Consider the following 24,378-nt stretch of genomic DNA (forward strand, 5'->3'; position numbering starts at 1 on the left):
GTTGAATATTTTAAATGATGTGGAGACCGTGTTTATTGACATGCTGCATAAAGCAGCCATTGCAATGTTATTCACAGACGGGGCCTCTGGGCCTCTCCTCGGCATGAAAGTGTTGCCGTTGATAGCTATGCTCTCCTCAATGTTTCCTCTTTTATCCGGGTCCTCCAACATAGCAGTTTTGTCTCTCTCTGGAATTTAAATTCAGTGAAAATTTTAGTGCTTTCCTCAGAATTTTTTTTTTTTTTTAGCCATGTTGTGAACTGAGAGAGTTGAAGTCTCTTCTGTTCAAAGTTCTTGAGGGTTTGACATTTCAATTTATTCTAAAATAGTTTTTGCATGAAAAACCAAGAAAGGGAGGATTGTGGTTTGTACCTTGGCATGGAATTTTATACGAGTGGGACAGAAACAGAGTGGTGGTGTTAAAGCTGTCTGCAGGGTTTGCTGGCACTGATTGGGGCAGGAGGGGCCCAGTGTCCAAACAAGTACATAATTCATATGACTAATTCTAGCTTTTGCCCAATGGTCTATCTCCACCCCCACATGATCAACATATATGGAAGTGTTAGTAAAGCCATCATCTTTATCTCTTCAGAATGACTGGTTCTGCTCATACCCACGCTTGAGCTTGTCTACAAGGGAAGGGGGACCTTCAGGGAGATTTTGCAAAGGGTAGCGAATCAAAGCAAGAACCCCTGCAAGACTTTCTGTGAGGGGGCAGAATGAAACATCTTTCTTCCATTCTAAGATGCTTTCTAGAGAGTATGCTTCTAAGCCATAGGAGCACAAATGTATGGTTCTAAAAATATTTCATTTATATATGTAACTTTATTTATAGATATGCATATGAATATATGCAAACTATATTATTTTCTCTAAATACTTTTTAACCTAAACTTTAAACTGAAGGCATGTTTGTCATCTGCATATACTCCTTGGTTACGTGTGTGCTATTTTCATACTTAAAGCACCCTTTTCATTCATCAATACCTCTGAACTTTTTCAATAACACCTCATTATAATGAGGAGTTTGAACTGATCAGCCATGACATAACACAATAGTTTAGGGAGATGGAATACACATTATTTTTGTGAAGTAAGAGAAAACACCTGCCACTTAGAATGTACAGTTCATTTACTACAAAATAACAGATTTTTTAGGAAAATGCATCAAAATGGGGAACTCCAGAGCCCTGTTACAGCCCTACCTCCAGTGGCCCCCCTAATGATAGCAGTGACAGTCCTTGGAATAGCAGAGAGCGTTTTCAGGTTAAACCCTCAATCTCTTTTCTTAGAGCTTCTTCCAAAAGGGAACAAAGCACATGCATACATGCATGCACACATACATATATGTGTGTATATGTTTCCCTAAATTGAGGGTAGAAAGTTCTAGAAGTAGATGCTGAGTGGTTCCTGGAATGTCAGGTGAAGAAAGCGAGGTGCATATGGAGAGGATTAAACCAAAGACCTTGGAATGGTTCCTTCCAAGTTCAAAATTCTATTGTTCTCTGGTGAGGGGCAATTGAATCAGTGCCAAACCCTGCTTCTCCCCAGATCTAAAGATTTAGCAAAAGGAAAGAATGAAGTGTTAACCGAAAGGTCATGGTCAGGAGACGAGCAGGCGGGAAGGTGCAGCTCAAGAGCAGTCTCACAGAGGCTGTGGTGGAAGGAGCAAGCTTTAAGGCTCCACTCAGTGAGGGGGTCCGAGGAATCTGTAAGCTACAGGCACCTGGAGATCCCCTCCGCCCGGTGAAGGCACCTCTGTGTGCCTGAACAGCCTGTGCATCCACACAGTCGTCCCTGTGGTGGCCTCCCATGTAGAGGAGGGCAGGAGAAGAGCATCGCATCTCCAAGTCTTTGGAAGTAAAAAAAAAAGTCCTTTCCTGTTTCCTGGGTCCAATCTGATAACAATGTGAAAGAACCCAGAAACAGTGAAAATGTCTGAGTTCAATTCCCTGCTCTGTCATTTATCGATATGTGACCTTTTATTAGTGGCTAAACCAGTCTGAACCCAAGTTTTTGTTTTCGTTTAACTGCAAAATGGATATTAATGTAGTACGTGCTTTACCAACATGAAGCAGGGAGGACAAGGCGGCCTGGGAATTGCACCGGTACGTAGGTGCCTCTGTGGGGAGAGGCAGAGGGCTGGCCTCTCGTGGGGTGCACTGGTGCACATGCAACAAAGAATGGGAGATGCACCTTAGTCTGTCAAAGGTACTCACTGCTGTTGAGAGTCCAGCTGAGCCACACTGAGTGAATGTCCATGCTCTCACCCATGTAGGACCCTCTGTGCCCACATCCCAGCCTCCCTCCTGTAGCCACAACTAAGCATTCCTACTCCTGCCACTTGCACCCGGGAGCTCATCCCCTCTCACCTACTCCACAATATTGTTCCAGCAACTGTCCACTTGCTCTTGCATTACTGAGTTGTTATTCTCTACTGGATCATTTCCAGCAAACTAAAGTGCTATAATAATATCTTCCATTTAAAAAAAAAAAAAGTTTAATTTTCTTGGTCCCATACCCTCTTCCAGCTATCACCCCGTTTCTCTTCCTTTTAAGAGTAAAACTCCTCTAAAGAGTAGCCTTCAGTTTGCCTCCTGTTCAGCTCCTCTCAGTCCTTCTGGAATCCATTCCAAACAGCTTTCACCCTCACGACTTTATTGAAAAAATTACTGTCAAAGGCACCAATGACCTCCAGGTTGCTACATCCAGTCAGTTCTCAGCTCTCCTCTCACTCACCCTGTCAGCAACACTTGATCACTCCCTCTTTCTTAAAACCCTTGATTCACTTAGCTTCTGGGACTTCGTTCTGCTCAGAACCCTAGAATGACATTCCATCCCACTCAGAATGAAAGTCAAAGCTTTCGAAAGGCTTAGAAGGCCTTCTTTGATTCCCCTTCTGGGAATGCTCTTCTTCCAGGTAACCAGAGAACTCATTCCCTCAGTTCAGCTCAAATGCTGCCTTACAGTCTGTGCATCTTTCCCTGGCAGCAGAGTAAAGTAACTGCCTCCCTAGCCCTCAATCTCCCTTACCAGAAGCTTAATATTTTAATCTACATTATACAATTACAGATTTACTTATCCCATCCTATATAATAAAAGCCTAATATGCTAAGTGTCCAGTCGTCTGGTTGGCCATTCAACCAATCAAAACGTAATATGCTAATGATATGCTAAGGCTGCTCAACCGCTCACTATGATGTGCACTGACCACCAGGGGGCAGACAGTCAATTGGTCAACCAGTCGCTATGATGCGTACTGACCAACAGGGGGCAGACGCTCTGGGGTTAGCTTGCTGCTGGGGTCCGGCCGATCAGTACTGAGCGAGAAGGGCCAGACATGCCCTGGAGTCTTCCCACAGTCCCTCCCCAGCTGTCCAACCTCCCACATCCCTTCCCTGCCTCAATTATGCACTGGTGGGGTCCCTTGGCCTGGTCTGCATCCTCTCGCAATCCGGGACCCCTCTGGGGATGTCGGAGAGCCAGTTTCTGCCCGATCCCGCAGGCAGGCCAAGGAACCCTACTGGTGCACGGATTCATGCACTGGGCCTCTAGTTTTCTATAAGCTTGTTTTGTTCTCTGCCCTATCCCAGCACCTACAACAGTGTCTACACACAGTAAGAATTTGGGTATTTATGGAATGACTGCATGAAGGAATCCTAAGTCCTAAAAACTGGACTGAGGCAGTCACATAAGAAGCCTTCAGTGTTTAGTTCAGAGAGGGAAAATTGTCAGAATTCAAATGAACAGTGCTAGGGACCCTCTGCGCACCCTATTTATATCGGACTGGATAGATCACCCCCTGTCCAAGGGTGAGTCAGGACAAAAGCAACCTGATGCCTTTGAACAGATTCTATAGTCCCAAAGAAAATGTGGATGTCCTTTTTGGTATCCTAAACAGAGGTGTATTAAGACATTATCTCTATGAAAAAAAGAGGAAGGAAATTCAAGAATAGATAGACTACCAGTGTAAGATGAAAGGAGGAGTATGAAGCCACTAGAATAAGAAAAAATACAAGCAAACTCAAAATGCCATCTCAGAATTAAAATATTCCTTTGAAGCAATAATGATCATAACTGACAACACAGAAAATTAACTGTAGCATGGATGAATAACTGGAGCAGTTTGGAAAATGTAGCACAAAAGTGAAAAATGCATCAACAAGAACAAATGAAACTTTAAATATATTAACAAGTTAGGATCTTCAGTGATTTTTTTTTCTTGCTTCTATATACTTCTTTCTATTTTCAAATTTTCTATAATATATGTATAGAATCATAATAATGAGGGGAAAAGGGAAAGAAAAAATTAAATGTATATCTTAAATTCTTTGTTCCTAGTATTTCTTTTTTAGAGGACAAGAAATTATTCCCTAACCCCCTGTACCTCCACAGCCTACCAATGTTATTCTTTCCTTCCTACATCAACTACCTAATTCAGAAGCTCTCATAAAACTAATTTTATTGGAAATTACCATAGGATTTGGCTTTTTAAATATCTAGATCTCAGGAAGGTCCCAATACTTTGGGTAAAATTAGAAGCACTGAGAAACAAGTATGAAACTGAGGGCGCTGTTGTTGTTTTTTGTTAGTTTGTTTTTCAGATTCCTCTACCTCTCACAGTGACGAGTATACAACCATTTTGGTTAAATGTCTGTTAGGATGGAGAGTGCCAATTCCACATTTTTAGTAAGGGATAAGAAAACATTCTTGGGCTACTGAGCCCCTGTGAATGTTAGAGTTCTGATGGAAAATTTGCCTCAAGACCTGATGGCCCTAATGTGGTGCCATGGCTGCTTCAGGCATGCTTCCAAAACTGCAGTTAGGGCTTTTAAACCTCACTGGCTCTGCTAGCATGCAGTGCTGTTTCTTTCTCTCCTTACCCAAATTTGCAAGCTCGTTTCTTCTGAAATGCTCCATGAGATGATGCATGAGTACATTTTATTTCCTCAATGGAAATGTAGATGCTGCACAGCTGTTACACTTGAAATCACCAGGTGGTACGGGAAGCAGGAACTAAGATGCTGTTGCCAGGGTAACCACGCATTCTTCTAGCTATTGGAAGAGCTGCCATGTTTTCTATGATCTTAAGAATATAGTTATAAAAGAATCGGCTTGGTGCATATGAATATTTACTAAAAGAACACCCATTTCTTCATAAACCAGTGGGATATTTTTTAATTATTTATATGCCTGAAAAAGACATTTTATCTTTTTGGGCATCAGGTCTCGTGTTTCTTTTCCAATAGAATTGTAAAGATCCAGTAATAACTAATATTGTATGCTACCCATGATGTACTGGTGCATCTCATTTAACACATTAGATAGACTCATTTTACATATGCAATTAGGATTTAGTATTTATATCACTGCGGATTGTGTAAGGAAGTACACTTACAGAATGTAGTCAGTGCATCAGTTAATGAAAATTATTATTTCCATTCATGGTAGAATCTCACAGATGTAAAAGCGAATCTTCGGAGATCTCTAAAGTTACAACGGCGTTGGCAGGCCTGTAGGGTAATTTGGGACTACCATGGCGAGAAAGAAGCAGTCCCACAACACCAGAACAAAGCAAAAAGCTAGTAACACAAATATTCTTCCTTCTTTCTTTGGCCATCTCACTCTGCTCTGAGTAGTTCTACCATTGACAATCAGTGGCTAATAATTATTTCCCCTCCTGATCAATAATAATAGCTGTAGCAGCTTCTGTGGCTCCTGAAGACACAGTAGGAAGCCCTACCTCTGGTAGACAGGAAGATGTGCAAGGTAAGATTGAAAAAATGTCCCACCATATCTACAGTGCTCCCCTAGCACCTCGAAGCTGCTTGCCCCTCAAAGTCCTCAAGATTAACTGCACTTCTGGGACAGGACTTAGATTAGTCTTTGCACATCTTCAGAAACTTCAGGCTTGTCACTGTTTCAACAGCAAATGTAGAAATCTTGCAGAGCTAGGATAATAGTATACGTATCTTCATAGACTTCTCACCTGTTTACTACATGCTGGGCACTCAGAAATATCTTTTTTAAATTACAATAATTTAGAGCCACCGTAGCTAGCTATGTCTGTTTTCTTAAAATGCCAGGCATGAACTTTGAGTACATTTTAAATTATATATATATATATATATACACACACACACACACACACACACACATATATATACACACATATATACATATATATATACACACACATGTATATATATGCATATATATATATATATCTTTTTTAATTGATTTCAGAGAGGAAGACAGAGGGAGAGGGAGATAGAAACGTCAATGATGAGATAGAATCAGCTGCCTCATGCATGCCCCTACTGGGGGCTGAGCCTGTAACCCAGGTTTGTGCCCTTGACCAGAATCGAACCCGGACCCTTCAACTCGCAGGCTGATGCTCTATCCACTGAACCAAACCGGCTAGGGCTTGAGTACATTTTATACATCAAGTAGAGTGCTGGATATTTTGTATACATTGTTTCAGATGATCTTTACAGTAATCTTGCAAGGTAGGTAATATATTCCCAAAATCGAAAGTGAGGAGACTGAAGATCAGAGAAATCATTACCTAAGTAAGGTGTAGTAACTAGCATTGAGTACTAAGGTGAAGATTCAAACACAGGTCTTTTTAGATTCAAAAGTCCTCGCTCCTTTTCCTATACCACTTCAGACTATGAAAATCCTTCTAGTTTAAAACAATAAACATAAAGTGACTATTTGCATTTAGGGATACTTACTTACAAATTGCCATTTGCTCATATGGTGAACAATCCAATCATTTCTTTGCTAGGCACTGGATACTCTTAAAAGCATTTCAAAATTCATTTGCATATCGACAAACCCTGAGGAAAAGCTAGAAAAAGAGAAAATTTCAGATTATCTGGGACACACAATCAGCCAAACAAAACAAAAACAAGGTTCTCTGATTGATTACTTTGAAAGGCTACGGATATGCTTACTATAATTTTTGTTTTTTGGCCAAGATTTGTTTATTGTTCTTCTGTCTAGCCTGGGTTGAAAAGCCTAAGAATTTTAAATCATTACTAAAAATTACCTAAACACGTTGAGACAAATTCATAGTCTAGCTACCAATACAGATATTTCCTACCACATGAGCTACATTACACATACTTAAGCAAGCAAACAATGTTATTAAATTGTAGTACTAGTTAATCCCATGAAAAATATGGGGATATCTCTTTTTTAAATCAATAAAAGGTGAAAAGCCTGGATTTCTTCCTATATCTTCTGGATACCACTATATCTGTATCGCAGAGCTTCTGTTTTCTTTTTTTTTAATTTTTTATTTATTGATTGATTTTAGAGAGAGAGAAAAAAACACTGGTTTTTTATTTCACTTATTCATGCATTCACTGGTTGATTGTTGTATATGTCCTGACCAGGGATCGAACCCGCAATCTTGGTATAACAGGATGACACTCTAACCAACTGAGCTACCCAGCCATGGCGAAGCTTAAGTTTTCTAGTCTATAAAAATGGAGAAAATCATAACAGCCATCTCAAAAGCTCAGGTTAAATGTGATAAGATATTTGAAAAGTACCTGTACAACTGTAATGTTTGAGTATATTGCTTATTATTAGATAAAAGTTTGATAATCAAAACAACTGTTTCTAGCTCACTATGAGTGAGGTAAAAAGCAAAGTTTCTACTCATTTCAGAATGGAAAAGATTCAAGGCAGGAGATGGGAATGAAAGGTTTCTAAATGCAACCGGATAAGAATAGAACAATGAATGTTATTTCAAGTTTCCCTGAGAACTTGATTTGAAATAGATTTGAAACATTAAAACTTCGAAGTGTCCATTTACAAATGTCACTCTCTTTGTAGGGGATAGTAGAGTTATACCTGGTTCACATCTTCCAAAGTTCAGGACCATTAATCTATATATATAAAAGCCTAAGCAACCATCTAACCATTTGACTGTCCAACCGGTAGCTATGACGTGCAATGACCACCAGGGGGCAGATACTCACCGCAGGAGCTGCCAAGCTGCAGTGACTTGGCAGCTGTGGTTCTCGGGTGACACACCCGAAACCAGAGAGGAGGAAGCCCAATTCTGGGGTGTGTCGCCCGAGAACTTCCCTCTTGTAATCTGGGACCCCTCAGGGGGTCTGGTTTCAGTCCGATCCTCACAGGCCAGGCTAAGGCCCACAAATCTGTGCACCAGGCCTCTAGTCATAAATAATAAAACCCTAATATGCAAATTGACTGAATGGCAAAACAACCGGAGGAATGACTGGTTGATATGACGCACACTAACCACCAGGGGGTAGGTGCTCAATGCAGGAGCTGCCCCTGGTGGTCAGTGCACTCCCACAGCGGGAGTGCCGCTCAGCCAGAAGCCAGGCTCACAGTTGGTGAGCACAGCGGTGGTGGCGGAAGCCTCTCTGTCTCCACCGCAGGCAGGCGGTAAGGAGTGAGGGGTCCCAGACTGCAAAAACCCTAGACTGCTAGAGGGATGTCTGACTGCCTGGGATCCCAAGGGGATCGAGCCTGAGTCAGCAGGCGAACATCCCCCTAGGGGTCCTGGACTGTGAGAGGGCGCAGGCCAGGCTGAGAGATACCCATCCCCCCACCCCCAGTGCATGAATTTCGTGCACCAGGCCTCTAGTTGTAATATAAGAATCTGGGGAGGTAATGTCAAAGAATTAAAACTTTCTGCTATATTTGGTTGAAGTCCAAATTTTAATGTGATTTTAATCTAATGCATGTCCAATAAGGAATTTAACTGTGGATAATAATGAAAATAAATGTTGAATGAAAAACAAGAGAGGCCAAAATCCACAAATCTTGTGAGACCACTCCTGACATGATTCTATGTCAAATGACTGACAGTTTTTTATCCAGGGCCTTCTAAGAGCACTCGATCTTTAAGTTACAGCTTGCAAACCATTGGAAATAAAATGCATCATCTTAATAAGTGCATGTAGAGAAAAGGACCAATGGCATTGCAGAAATGTGATTTATGACTACAAGGGTCTAATATTCTAGTGCCTTTCTCCTCATTTTTAAACTCTTATAATGTTCACCAGGACCGTAACCCTAAATTAAGTGACTTAATACCTCTGATAGAAAACAGTCTTGGACTATCAGCCAGATGCTGGTGGATTATTTTAGTAATATTTAGCAACTGCCTATTGGATTCAATGACTAAAACCACTGAACTGTCTCTTCCCCAGTTTCAACTATATAAATAAACTAAGAATGAACAACGTATCTCCTGAGCTAAAAAAGCACAGAATAGTCAAAAATCTGTCTTCTGGGCTACCATATTCAATGTGCAGTGTGTGTAGTGCTCCAAATCGTGGGTGGAGGAGGTGGTGGGGACTGAAAACCAGTCTGTACTCTATTTGTCAAGCTTTACACCCTGAGATGGGACTGTGAGCCAGGAGGAAGAAAAGCCTTCTCCAGATCAAAGGCCAGGTGAGTCTGAAGGGCTACAATATCACAAGGCTAACTGTCATATAGACTGGCGGCCCTACATGGCTGCCTCAGTACTGACTCCCTAAATGACAACTTTTTCATTTCCTCCAGGATAAGCCCTTCACATTATTATACTACAATGCTTAACAACTCACACACAGACTAAATTCCATCTCTGGCTGATGGGTAACACCAAGGGTCTTTATCCCCAATTGGAAATAACGTCAACAAATCGTTATCTAGCAAGGCCCCGGTATGAGGCTTTAAGCAATGGCATTCACACTCTACTATCTATACTTTCCTCACCTTCTTATCTTCCAACTTTAGCTCCAGATGCATGGAGGCACCTAGGTGTTTCACAAGAGAGGTTTAATCCTAAAGATCACTTTTCTTTTAATTTTAACTAGTGATATGTTAACACTTGACATGGCAAAGACAAATTCTGAGATTTTTTATTTAAGCTAAAACTTGCATAGTGCTTATATGTGCTAGGCATAGTTCTAAGTACTTTCCTTACAAGTACAGACTCATTAAGTCCTCACCAGTTATTATTCATCCTTTACATTTGTGAAAATGGAAGCACACAGCTAGTAAAAAGCAGAACTAGGAACCAAATTAGACAGTCTGGATCTGGAATCCATGCTCATATCTAGATTGCCTTGCTGTAGTTGTCACACTAGTTACAACAAAGGAGATAACTCTGAAGAATATGTTTTCTAATATTCCCACTCAGTGAATGATGCCCTAGTTCAGCAATTTTCAACCTTTTTCATCTCATGGCTCATAGACCAATTACCACTAAAATTCTATGGTAAGCCAAAATATATATTTTTGCCAATCTGACAAAAAAAATAGGTATAATTTTGATTCATTCACACCAGACAGCTATTATTGTATTGGCTGTTGACTTTTTTTTTTTAATTTGACAATCTAAGGGAGAAGAGGTCAGTGCCCCTGACTAAATAGTCAAGTATTGAATGTTTTAAAAATTCTGGGGAGCATTATCTCAACTTACTGAGATTTTTTACTGGCAATTGTCGACAGTTTGGCTCAAATAACTCACAAAAATTCTCTATAGGTTAAAAAAATAAATTATTACAGCACACTGGTTGAATGTTGTGGTCCTTGAGGCCATACCTAAATTTTTAAAAAGACTTTTTAATATCGTATCAGAGGAGCATATTAGGTTGCAATGTTCTCAAATAAGCAGAGACCAGCTTAGAAGTTTTCCTTTGTATTTAATAGAAAACATGCCCTGACCGGTTTGGTTCGGTGGATAGAGCGTCGGCCTGTGGACTGAAGGGTCCCAGGTTCGATTCCAGGCAAGGGCATGTACCTTGGTTGTGGGCACATCCCCAGTGGGGAGTGTGCAAGAGGCAGCTGATCGATGTTTCTTACTCATCGATGTTTCTAACTCTCTATCCCTCTCCCTTCTTCTCTGAAAAAAATCAATAAAATATATTTTTTTAAAAAATAGAAAACATAATTTCTTCAGACAAAACAGAAATATTTTAAAGCAAAATGTTCACCTCAGCTCCCTACCTTCCAGAGCCAAGTGACACAAAATCCCATACTCTTAATAATCTGGGCCAGCTGGCATGACTCTGTGGTTGAGTGTCAATCTATGAACCAGGAGGTCACAGTTCGATTACGTGTCAGGGCACATGACAGGGTTGCGAGATCAGTCCCCAGTGTGGGGCGTGCAGGCGGTAGCTGATCAATGATTCTCTCTCATCATTGATGTTTCTCTCTCCCTCTCCCTTCCTCTCTAAAATCAATAAAAATATATATATTTTAAAAATATAATAATAATCTGACTTGTCAGAGAAAGCATTCAGCACCTTTTCTTTTCAACTCCTTTGTCAATTCAGGTTACAAAGCTTATGACATAAAACTTTTTAAATAGTGTTTTAAAATGTGTGTAGAGGGAAGGAAATCTTTAACCAGGACTTCCCCATAACATTTACTTTTCAGAATCACAAGCACATATTAGACCACTGACCAAAGGAAGGAAACCAGATTATTTCTCAGACACATGTTCTCTCAACTTTTCTAAATGAAACTTCTAAGGAAAAGGAACTTAATGATTACTGAACCAGCACCCAAAAGTGAACTTATGATCAAAGATATACTAGTATGTATGTGTGATATAGTATGTATATGTAAATATATGCTTCATATCATTATAATCACATAACATGAAGCACACTGCAAATTACAGCCAATTTAGAATCACCTTTATAAAGCTATTAGGAATTACTAGTTAGTTAACTAACTTCTGCCTTCTCCAAAATTCAGAAAGTACATTTTAGCCTAATGGGTTAAACACATAAGTACTAGGTACTTGCTGAGAGCACATCTGGAATCACTTTATCCTGGAACTGTTGTATAATGAGGTGCGAACATAGCCAACTATGGCTCACCCCCCACTGAAATGAGTGTGTGTGTCCTGGACTTAACCCCTTTTCAGTAGCAAGTTCAAATTCCAGAACAGCTTGTCCAAGGATGCTGTTGGCAGGAATGTGCTTGTCTTGGAGACCTGTGGACCAAAATATGCTCATCCTTAAGAAAAGCAGATCCTGCAGATAACAGGGACTGGCCAATCAGTGTTCTCAGATGGCTCTGAACTGCTCCTTCTCATATTCTTAACCTCTTTCCAATATCAATCCCCTATTCTCTGCAACAGTACTTGTGAAACAAAAGGCAATAAGCAAGAAGTTGTAACGAGTCCTAACAAAATATGAAAGAGACCAAGACGTTTTGGGAGAGGCAATTTGGGGAGGAGAAGGGCAATTTTTCACAATGGCATTGATGAAGCATGTGAATGTACCATCCTATATAATAAAAGGGTAATATGCAAATCGACCGAACTGCTGAACGACCAGTCGCTATGACGTGCACAGGGGAGCAGGGCTAAGCTGGCAGTCGGACATCCCCTAAGGGCCCTGGACTGCTAAAGGGCCAGGCTTAGAAACCTCTCCCACCCCCTGAGTACACAAATGTCATGCACCGGACCTCTAGTCCTATCTAATAAAAGAGAAACATGGTAATTAGCCGTACGTCCGCTACACTTCCCATTGGCTAATCAGGGCGATATGCAAATTAACTGCCAGCCAAGATGACGGCCGGCAGCCAGGCAGCTTGAAGTTAATATGAGGCTTGCTTGCTTCAGTGACAGAGGACTCCAACGTTCCCCGCCTGCCTTGCTGGCCTCTGAGCTTGCAGTTTGAAACATTGTTACAAATATAGAAGCTAAACAAAACTCCAGAAACCTGCTTTCAGCCCGCCGGGATCTCAGAGCTGGAGTTGAAACAGTGTTTCGATTATAGAACCCAAACAAACCAGATACCTGCTTTCAGCAGCAGAGGCCTCAGAGCTGGAGCCAGAGCTAAAGCTGGCCCAGAATAAAAAAAAAAAAAAGAAAAAAAGGAGCAGTTGGGAGCTTCAGTCACCCACCAGCCTGAAAACAGCCCTCAGCCCCTCACCCAGACTGGCCAGGTACCCCAGTGGGGACCCTCACCCTGAAGGGTGTATGACCAGCTGCAAACAGCCATCATCCCCTCACCCAGGCTGGCCAGGCACCCCAGTGGGGACCCCCAACCTGATCCAGGACACCCTTCAGGGCCAACCAGCCAGCCCCCACCCGTCCACCAAGCCTCTATCCTATATAGTAAAAGGGTAATATGCCTCCCAGCACTGGGATCAGCGGAGCCGCGAGGCCTCCCGACACGGGGATCAGCGTGACAGGGGGCAGTACCCAAACCCCCTGATTGCCCTGCGGCTCTGTGTGTGACAGGGGGCGGGGCCACAACCTCCCTATCTGCCCTGCTCTGTTCGGGACAGGGGAAGGTGCCCCAACCCCCTGATCAGCCCTGCTCTGTGCCTGATAGGGGGGAGCTCCCCAACCCCCTGATCGCCCTGCAGCTCTGTGTGTGACAGGGTGCGGCGCCCCAACCCCCTGATCAGCCCTGCTCTGTGTGTGACAGGGTGCGGTGCCCCAACGCCTCCCCCCCCCCCCACGGGCTCTACTCTGTGTGTGACGGGGTAGAGCCATAACCTTCCCATCGGCCCTGCCCTGAGTGTGACAGTGGCGACACCTCAACCCCCTGATCGGCCCTGCTCTGTGGGTGATAGAGGGCGGCGCCCCAACCCCCCCTCCACAGGCCCTGCTCTGTGTGTGACGGGGTAGAGCCATAACCTCCCCATCGGCCCTGCCCTGAGTGTGACAGGGTGCGGCGCCCTAACCCCCTGATCTGCCCTGCTCAGTGTGTGACAGGGGGTGGCGCCCCAACTCCCCTATCGGCCCTACTCTGTGAGTGACAGGGGGGAGCTCCTCAACCCCTTGATCGGCCCTGCTCTGTGCGTGACAGGGGGGAGCTCCCCAAACCCGATGGGCCCTGCTCTGTGCATGACAGGGTACAGAGCCCCAACCCCCCTGATGGGCCCTGCTCTGTGAGTGACAGGGGGCGGTGCCCCAACCCCCCAATCGGCCCTACCCTGAGCATGACTGAGGGTGGCATCGCAACCTCCCAATCCGTCCTGCTCTGTGCAGGACAGGGGGCGGCGCCCCAACTCCCTAATCGGCCCTGCCCTGAGCCCAACCAGGGGCTGCACCTAGGGATTGGGCCTGCCCTCTGCCACCCGGGAGCAGGCCTAAGCCAGCAGGTCGTTATCTCCCGAGGGGTCCTAGACTACGAGAGGGCACAGGCTGGGCTGAGGAACCCCCCCACCCCCCGAGTGCACAAATTTTTGTGCACTGGACCTCTAGTCTATATAATAAAAGCCTAAGCAACCATTATGGCAGAATGACCAGAACGACTGGTTGATAACCACCAGGGGGCAGACGCTCAACACAGGAGCTGCCCCTGGTGGTCAGTGCGATCCCACAGGGGCAGCGGTGCTCAGCCGGAAGCTGGGCTCACAGCTGGTGAGCGCAGCAGTGGTGGCGGGAGCCTCTCCCACCTCCACAGCAGTGCTAAGGAGCAGTGAGCTGAGCAGTAAGGAGCAGCGAGAAGGTGGGCAGTAAGTGGCAAGGGGTCCCGGACTACAAGAGGGATGTCTGCCTGCCAGCTTAGGCCCGCTCCCCCAGCAGGTAGACATCCCCTAAGGGCCATGGGCTGCAAGAGGGCGCAGGCCAGGCTGAGGGACCCCCCACCGCCCAGTGCACAAATTTTGTGCACCAGAACTCTAGTAGATTATATGGTTGTCAATTCATGAGTTTCCTGTTGGAAATAGATTTCTCTAATGGCTGAATAATTAGATTCATTAATTCTATGGAATAAAAAAACAGGAAACCTGGGTTCTACCAGCAGTCTTGCCACTAATCTGCAGTTCAACCAGCAATAAATTGTTTTCCTACCCTGCCTCAGCTATTTCCTTCAATAAATTAAGAGTTAGTCAGATAATCTCAAGAATCCCTTCCAATTCAGAATCTTTTTTAGACTCAGTTTTTACCGACCTTCAAATATCCTAACATATAAAAAGCCAGAGGCCATCACAACCGAAACAACCAACGGACAACCAAACAGCAGGCTGTGTGGGGCAACCAGGCCTGCAGAGGGGTTAGTGAGAGACAACCAAACGACTGAACACCAGGCTGCGTGGGGTGACCACGCCAGCAAGGGGGTTAGTGAGGGACGACCAAACGACTGAACACCAGGCTGCGTGGGGTGACCACTCTGGCAGAGGGGCAGTTGGGGGCAACCAGGCCAGCAGGGGGGGCAGTTAGGGGCGATCAGGCAGGCAGGCAGGCAGGCAGAGGCGGTTAGGGGTGATCAGGCTGGCAGGAGGGGGCAGTTAGGGGCAATCAGGCGGGCAGGCAGGTGAGCAGTTAGGAGCCAGTGGTCCCGGATTGTAAGAGGGATGTCTGTCTGCCAGTTTAGGCCCCATCCCTGGATCGGGCCTAAACTGGCAGTCAGACATCCCCCAAGGGGTCCCAGATTGGAGAGGGTACAGGCTGAGCTGAGGGGACCCTCATCCCCCATGCATGAATTTTGTGCACCAGGTCTCTAGTATATATATATACAAATCTGTGTGTAAATATATATGTTTAAAAGTATACAGAAAGAACCCAAACACCTATTGAGGATTAAACTAGGCATAAAAATTCAGATGTTGCTCTATATTATTCAGAAACAAGTCTTTAGTTATCATGTCTTCCTCATTCAGGCCACATTGGGGTGCTCACTGAGACAAGCCTTGAGTGCCCATCATTTATACTCTCAGTTTCTCGTACTTCCTCCACTCTTATTAATCATTGTCACACCAAAAGAGGTTTACAATAGTGCAGAAATTTACAAAACTGTAAAACAATGACATTCTTCTCCCTTTTTTTTATTTTGAAAAATATAGCTATTTTTACTTTAAAATATTATGTTAGCCCAAGTCAAGTTTCCTTCCATCACCATTTATTCCCCTTTACTTGACTTGGGGTAGTAAACAATACAATATACACATTATGTATTGTAGAATTGTATAGCTGAAACCTGTATAATTTTATTAACCAATGTCACCCTAATAAATTCAATAAAAAATAATAAAATAAATATAATAAAATAAAAATAATAAAATGTTGTTAGCACATTATGCATTTATTGTTTTTTAATGAATTAAATGTTTTAATTTCTAATATGGTAAATATCAATAAATATAACCCACCTGAACAAAACTCTTTGTGGTTGTCAATAATTTTTAAAAGTACAGGAAGGGTTGCAGGGGGTCCTAAGACCAGGAAGTTTGAGAACTATTAAATAGTAGTTAAGATTACAAACTCCAGGGTCAGAATGGCTAAATTCAAGTCCCATTTTTACCACTTAGGAGCTATGTGATTTTGAGAATAGTTGCTCAACATCTCTGGACCTCAATTGCCTCATGTATCAAATGGAGATAATAATAATAGTGCTTTCCCCATAGGGTTGTCTTGAGGCTTCAATGAGTTAATACATGTACTGTGCTTAGAACTCTGATCTTATCCATCATTTTCTTTGGTGTCCTTCCTCTTCTCTTCACCCACTTCTACTCCCCTGTTACTTCTCCCACTCTCCCCCTCCCCCTCTTCCGCCCCCTCCCTTTCTTTTTCTTTCCTTTTCCCTCTTCCCCCATTTTTGTTTGTTTATTTTTGCTTGGTTTAGTTTGAATTGGTCTGCTCTAACTACTGCCTTTGCCTATGGCCAGCAAGTGTCTGTGACTGGTACTGCTTCTCTGAGGGCTAAAGGTATAGCTTCCCAGCCCCCATCCCATAACCACAACCATCACCTTTCCACCCTGTGCTGTGGCAGTCAGCTGCACTTTGAATTTGCCCTTCACAGAATCTTCATCAGCAAAAGACTACAGGAAAATCAAAGTAAGCAACGCTACGTTTTTAAAAACACGCTATGTCAGATGAATTAGAATGTAAAGCAGAAACTTTAGCCTTAAGAATAATCAATGAAACAGAAGAAGGAAGTAGAAAATGCAAGCAATTACATTCATTTCTTAAAGGAAAAGGTGGTATTTACTCAAACTCCTTACACATCTTCAACTATTTTCTCTCACAGCCTACCAACTCCTTTGTAAAATCTCTCTTCCACTTCCCAGAACACCTATCCCCTACCCCACCAAGAACTTTCAAACCATCAAATGGCTTAAATATTCGGATAGACCAGATTCCCATCATATGCACAAGACTGATGGCCATTTAACCTTGGGGATGGGGGTATTCTTGAGTTTTATTAATATACACACTCATAATCCTTTGTTTTTATATTAGTTTTCTAATCTATAAAGTATTTTCAAATAAATTCTTTTAATTTTTGACAACCAGCATGGTATTATTCCTATTTTATAATTTAGGAAACTGAGGCTCAGAGAAGCTACCAAACTTGCCCAAGACCAGAAAACTGTGAATTGATAGAACTGAAAATGGAGTACAAATGAAATCAGAGAATTTTAAAAGACTAGGGGAATGGGAGAAAAACTCAGCAAAAATGGGCGGGCCTGGTGGGGAAAGATGGAACTAGACTATTTTTGTCAGGGGGTTACCACTTAAGCAAATCTGCTCTACTAATAACCTCTACTAATTCCCCCGGGTTTTTCACAGCTTCTTTATTGCCTCTACAACTCAAGCTATACATTCTCTAAGAAATTCCAAGAAAATATATATATATATATATATATATATATATATATATATATATATATAATTTTTTTTTTTTTTATTAATTTGTTTGTACAATGGCTACCTTGGTGACACTGTTCTACCAGAGTTTAAAGAAAGTACACCAGCATGTTTTATAGTTGGGCTGCTTCTGAAGAGTGTCTGTAAACTGAGAACTGTCTGTATTGCATGTGTGATGTCATTACATATATATTTGGTCAGTCCAAAACTATCTGGCACTTGTCCTTTACCAACATTACTGAGTGTTTTAGTTTCTCAATCGTGCTAGCTTAAAATACACAGCTGAATCTAATGAATGTCGAACTTGTTCAGTGATGCAAATTGATTAGAGTATTTTTAAAGAGAAAAAAATTAAGATTCTCTACTTAATTGGGATGAATATTCACTTTAAGGGAACACAAAGAGGAATCCCTTGGAACCATCAGTTCTGAATATGTTTAAATGTGTATTAATTTAAACACAACTGTTAAGGAAGAAAATTTTATCCTATATGAAATATAAATGTTTTGTTCTTTGTATGTAGAACTGCTAAGCAATCTGAAATATTTTTTAGTGCCAGCACCAGTTTGGCTCAGTGGATAGAGCGTCAGCCTGCGGACTCAGGGGTCCCGGGTTCGATTCCAGTCAAGGGCATGTACCTTGGTTTTGGGCACATCCCCAGTAAGACATGTGCAGGAGGCAGCTGATCGATGTTTCTCTCTCATCGATGTTTCTAACTCTCTATCCCTCTCCCTTCCTCTCTGTAAAAAATCAATAAAATATATTAAAAAAATATTTTTTAGTAATCTACACTAATAAAAGAGAAAAATGGTAATTGGCGTATGGCGCTACTCTTTTCATTGGCTAATCAGGGCTATATGCAAATTAACTGCCAACAAGATGGCGGCTAATTTGCATATGTAGGCACACTGCAGGGAGGCGAAAGGGAAAGCAGGAAGAAGCCCCCTGCCACTGACAGTGATCGGAAACCCAGGGGGGAGCTAAGAGCTGGGGGGCAGGGCAAAGGCGGCCCCGCCTTTGCCCTGCCCCCCAGCCATGATCGGAGAATCAGGTGCCTTTTCCGCCCTGGCCAGTGATAGCAAGAAGTAGGGGTGGAGCCAGCGATGGGAGCTGGGCACGGTCGAAGCTGGCAGTCCCGGGAGCTGGGGGTCCCTTGCCTGGGCCTAAAGCGGAGCCCAGGATCGCAGGGCACTGCACCTGGGGGTCCCCTGCCCAGGCCTGACACCTCTGCCGGAGGCCTCAGGCCTGGTCAAGGGGCCGATCCGGTGATTGGTGATCGGAGGGTGATGAGGGTCAACTCCTCTGGCCGAGGCATCAGGCCTGGGTGGGGGGCGGAGCCGGGGATTGGGGGGATATGATGGTCCCCTTGCCCAGGCCTGAAGCCTGGGTCAGAGGCGTCAGGCTTGGGCGGGGGGTGGAGTAAGCGATCAGAGGGAGATGGGGGTCCCCTGCCCAGGCATGATTCCTGGGCCAGAGGCCTCAGGCCTGGGCGGGGGCCAGAGCCAGTGATCGGGGGGAGATGGGGGTCCCCTGTCCAAGCCTGACACCTCTGGCGGAGGCGTCAGGCCTGGGCAAGGGGCCGATCAGGCAATCGGAGGGTGATGGGGGTCTACGCCTCTGGCCGAGGCATCAGGCCTGGACAAGGGGCAGAGCCAGCAATCGGAGGGGTCTGGGGGTCCCCTGCCCAGGCCTGATGCCTGGGCCAGAGGCATCAGGCCTGGGCTGGGGGCAGAACCAGTGACGGGGGAAATGAGGGTCCCCTGCCCAGGCCTGACGCCTCTGTCAGAGGCGTCAGGCCTGGGCAAGGGGCCGATCCTGCGATTGGAGGGTGATGGGGGTCAACGCCTGAGGGCTCCCAGTATGTGAGATGGGGCAGGCTGGGCTGAGGGACACTCCCCCCGCCCCCACACACACACACACCCAGTGCACAAATTTTGTGCACTGGGCCCCTAGTCTATACTAATAAAAGGGTAATATGCTAATTAGACTGGGAGACCTTCCAGACATCCTTCCAGACAAAGCCACGGTGGCAGGGCCTAGGCAGAGGCAGTTAAGGGCGATCAGGCCAGAAGGGGAGGGCAGTTGGGGGTGATCAGGCCAGCGGGGAAGGGGGGGCATTTGGGAGTGAACAGGCCAGCAGGGAGGGGCAGTTGGGGGCAAGCAGGATGGCAGTGGGGGCCAGTTGGGGGCAAGCAGGTCGGCAGGGGGGGTCAGTTGGGGGAAAGCAGCCCAGCAAGGGGGGGCAGTTGGGGGCAATCAGGCCAGCAGAGGGGGGGCAGCTAGGAGTGATCAAGACAGAAGGGGGGCAGTTGGGGGCCATTAGGCCAGTAGGCAGAGTGGTTAGGGGCAATCAGGCAGGCGGGCAGGTGAGTGGTTAGGAGCCAGTGATCCCGGATTGCGAGAGGGATGTCCGACTGCTGGTTTAGGCCCGATCCCACAGGGACCACCCCCCCACCCCCCCAGTGCACAAATTTCGTGCCCCGGGCCACTAGTAGTAATATATTTAAGCTAATAAAACTATGCCATCACCCAGCTGGTGTGCTCAGTGGTTGGCATGGACCCATGAACCAGGAGGTCACAGTTGGAATCCCCATCAGGGCACAGGCCTGGATTTCAGGCTCGATCTCCAGTAGGGGATGTGCAAGAGGCAGCTGATTGATGTTTTATTCTCATGTTGATGTTTCTCTCCATCTCCCTTTCTTTCTCTGAAATCAATTTTTAAAAAACATATTTAAAACTATGCCCTCTTACCTTTTTTTAGTTACTTATCAGCTTTGTAGAATAGAACTTTCTGCAATAATAGAAATGTCTATGTCAGTGCTGTCCAATAGAGTAGCTACTAGTCACATGTGGCTATTGGGCATTTGAAAAGTAACTAATGCTATTAAGGAATTTCGTTTTTTATTTAATTTTTACTAATTTCAATAGCTTCACATGTCTAGTAGTTATGTATTGGACAGAGCAGTTATAAGGTTTCCTTTGGCAGTAAAAAAAAAAAATCCCATGATCCTATCATTCTGAAGTCCCAAAACTGTGAAGTCAGGATTAACGCTGTGGCTAAGACTCTGAAATTGAGTGCTGAAATAAAGTTAGCTAACCAGCACAAAATTTTTCAGGTTGTTTTTGCTCTTATTTAATAAACATCAAAAAATTATGTGCAAAATAACAAATGGGCAACAGAATATATACACACTAAAACAAAATATATATCTCAGACCTCTGGCTAGTCTCATGGTTTCTGTTAAATCCCAATTCAGTACATCCTAACAAGATAAGGCTGACCAATAAACTCATCCTTTTAACCACACAGTATTGCTGAGCTCCTATTTTAGGACAAACAACTATGCTGAGCTTTGGGGACATACTATTGAACAGGACAGAATGCCTGCTCTTCAAGAAATTTAAGAATCTCCTGGGGGTAGAGCCAGGTGAACAAGCAATGAGAATACAGTGTGATGAGTCCCCCACAGAAGCAGACTCAGATGCCATAGAAGAGGCTTCTAACCCAGTCTTGGAGAGCTGGGAAACGGTTTCAAGGGCAGAAAAGGTTTCAGAAAGAAAGAAAAAACATAGTGTCTGCCTACTGAATCTATCCAATATTTATGTTTCTTTTCCAAACTCCCTTTGCATCATGTCATAGACATTTTCAAGGTGTTCACTTCTGGGTACATTTCAGTATATATATATATATATATATACATACATTATTGGTTTTTAGAGAGGAAGAGAGAGGGATAGAGGAATAGAAACATCAATGATTAGAGAGAATCACCGATCAGCCTCCTCCTGCACGCTCCCTACCCGGGATCGAGCCCGCAACCCAGGCATGTGTCCTTGGCCAGAATCGAACCCGGGACCCTTTAGTCCGCAGGCCGACACTCTATCCACTGAGCCAAACCGGCTAGGGCCAATATATAGTTATTGAACACTGACAAATGAAGAGCCTCGCTGTCATTTCCCTGGAGGGTTCATTGTACACTAGGGGCTAAAGGAATATGACCACAAAAATTTCTCCTGAAAAAATTAAGTTCCTAGGGCAAATATTTCAATAATCTTACAGACAAGAAAAATGTCATACTAGTTTGGAATGCATGATTTTATCACAGGAGTTTCTTTTTCAAATCGTGCGTGGTTTCCTATCCAAACTAAATTTAGACATCTCCCCAAAATAAATTTCAGGAAGGCTAAGTAAATAAAAAAAGAATCCCACCAAAATGTAACTTTACTATTCCAATGCAATGACGTTTGTTAATGGGGAATTTCGATAGCATCGTGATCCTAGCATGGGGTTTACCTTGGACAATCTGGGTTCAAACTCCACTTCCTGCACTTGCAGGCGGGGTGGCCTTGGGCTTTATCTAACTGGTCCTGGCTTCGATTTCCTACCTGGAAGAAATACGGTGAGAGAGACGACGGAACACCAGCCCCCACCTCACACAGGTGGTCACCCCTGAATAGTCAATGTGTTTATAAACAACACGAGCTATTCTTATTCATTACACTAACCCTCCCTGCAGAAGCCCAGGGGAAAACAACACAAATGCTTCCAGTCCGAGGTGAACCCTGGAAGATGCGGGGCCTCCGGCAGGTTCGGCCGCATTCCCTGCACGAGACTTGGCCTCCGGGTGGGAATGAGGGAGAAGGGCCTGGGAAGCAAACCCACAAAGACAGAAAGACCTGCACTTGCTCACTCAGGCTCGTGTTCGGTTGTGTTTTTGAATTTGCACCCAAAGACTTTGGTGGAATGACCTGAGGAAAAGGACACTGTTGCTAGAAAGAACGTAGAAGGACTCGGGGTGGTCAACAGACGACGGTAACAAACGATTCTTGACAAGAGCAGATGCGGGTGGGGTGTTTGTGTCTTATCTTCCCAACACAGAAGAGGACGGACATCTTGGGCTTTCCGCTACCCTAACGGGGAGCCATCTGCACCGCACACCTCGAGGCCTTCCTCCGGGGTCGGGGCGGGCAGCGGGCGGATGCTGGTGCCTTCGGGCACAGACGCCGGCCCAGGCCTCGCCCTCGGGTCCCTCCCTCCGGCGCTCGCTCCCCACAGTCGCCGTTCTCCACGTAAGGAGCCACGTCCACGGGCACGGACCGGTGCCAGCAGGGCGTGCTCGGTGCCCAGGCCGCACGCTCCCGAGCCGGGCATCCCCAGCGGCGCGGCGCGGCCGCGAAAACTCCCGGGCCCTCGAGGCCCCGGTGCGGCTTTCCTCAAAGCACCCCGGAGTTCGCCCTGACGTTTTGGGGCTCTCGAGGTTTTCCGCGTCGCGGGCGGGTAGCCGGCGCGCACTTGGCAGCCTCCCAGCGGGCGGAGGCTAGACGACGGGGACGCTCCCAGGCGCCTCGCTCCCTCGCCGCGGGGCTGAGCGGAAGGCCCGCGCTTCCGCTCGCCTCGTTTCCCGCCACCCCCTCTTCTCTCCGGTCTCGCTTCCCTCCCCCCACTCCTCTCTCGGTCCCCCCACCACACACACACACACACACTCTCTCCCCCCGTTCTCCGCGGCCTCTTCCCGCTTCGTCCACTCCTCTCCCGGGCTCGAGGGGCGGTGCTTGGTGAATCACGGTCACGTGGGCCCGGAGCAAATTTCCGGACACCTAGGGGCTGCGCGCCGGAGGCCCCGCCCACCCCCTCACTCCCCCCCCGGCCCCTCCCCTCAGAAAGCCGGGTCGGGTCCCCACCCCCACCCAGGTACACTGCGCATGCCCCGCCCGCTGCAGACCCCGGGCTGGCGCCGCTCCGCGCTTGTCCCTGGACCCGCTGCCCTCGCTTCCTTCGCGCCCCTCCCTGGAGCTGCGGCTGCCCCGCGGCCTTGCCCCCCGACCCCGCGAGGAGCTGCTGGCATCCTGAGAGGAAAGGAGCGGCGTCGGCGCCTCCGCCCTCGCCTCTTGGGCGTTGCCATTCCCTGGGCCCCGCTGCCTCCGATAGCCTGACTGGGGCACCGCCACGGCCCCCGGCGGATGTAGACAAAGGGGCTAGACTAGATAGACGTCTCGGAGAGACGCTGTGTCTTCCACTCCCTGAACGCACTGCTCTGTGGTTCAAACAAAGCCTGTGCCCGGCCCAGTTTGGTGTGTTTGTTTTACTTACCCCCCTGAACCACCAGGAAAATAAACACCTTCTCTTCCCTATCCTGTAAACACCCCTCACTTAGTGTGTCCAGCCACGGATATAATGTGTTCCTGAGACAGCAACTTTGGGGAGTTGACTTCATCCACCCAGGGTGACAAATGGCTGCACAATGCCAATACGTCACTCAAACGGGGTGTGCTATGCACGTGGTTCCCTCAAGAAAAACCCATCTAGCCCTAGCGGTTTGCTCAGTGGATAGAGCCTTGGCCTGCGGACTGAAGGGTCCCCGGTTCCGTTCTGGTGAAGGGCACATGCCCAGGTTGCAGGCTCCATCCCCAGTGAGGGGCGTGCAGGAGGCAGCCAAGCAATGATTCTCATCACTGATGGTTCTATCTCTCTCTCCTTCTCCCTTCCTCTCTGAAATCAATAAAAATATATTTTTTTAAAAAGAAAGAAAACAACATTTAACAGTTTCAGGATGGGTTGGTTCTGGACTGTCATTTCCGGTGCGTGTCGCTGGCGTGGGAGAGGGGCTGGACAGTGGCATTAGCACCAGGTGTCCCACAACGAAGTGACTTGGAATTGGACGCAGGTGTCTTAAACAGACACCAGGTGCCAAAGATTTCAACCAAAAACTGTGGGAGTTTTACCTGAGTAAGGATCCCGGAACCAATCCCAGATATTAAAAAGCTTTCCATCTAAGAAC

The 24,378-nt window shown here is 45.6% G+C and overlaps 1 long non-coding RNA gene across 2 annotated transcripts; it reads right to left on the bottom strand.

Annotated features, from left to right (window-relative positions):
- Window positions 1–4,889: 4,889 nt before the first annotated feature.
- On the bottom strand, window positions 4,890–23,823 carry LOC118651255. 2 transcript variants are annotated; one of them, XR_004966153.1, is made up of 4 exons: window positions 23,691–23,823; window positions 6,738–6,853; window positions 5,399–5,513; window positions 4,890–5,086 (listed from the first exon to the last, which is right to left on the bottom strand). It is a non-coding gene; the product is annotated as an uncharacterized LOC118651255 (long non-coding RNA). The 2 variants fall into 2 exon arrangements; XR_004966154.1 differs by lacking the exon at window positions 5,399–5,513.
- Window positions 23,824–24,378: the final 555 nt, after the last annotated feature.

Source organism: Myotis myotis, unplaced genomic scaffold (genome assembly GCF_014108235.1).
Source record: "Myotis myotis isolate mMyoMyo1 unplaced genomic scaffold, mMyoMyo1.p scaffold_m19_p_3, whole genome shotgun sequence".
In the NCBI taxonomy this organism is placed as follows: domain Eukaryota; kingdom Metazoa; phylum Chordata; class Mammalia; order Chiroptera; family Vespertilionidae; genus Myotis; species Myotis myotis.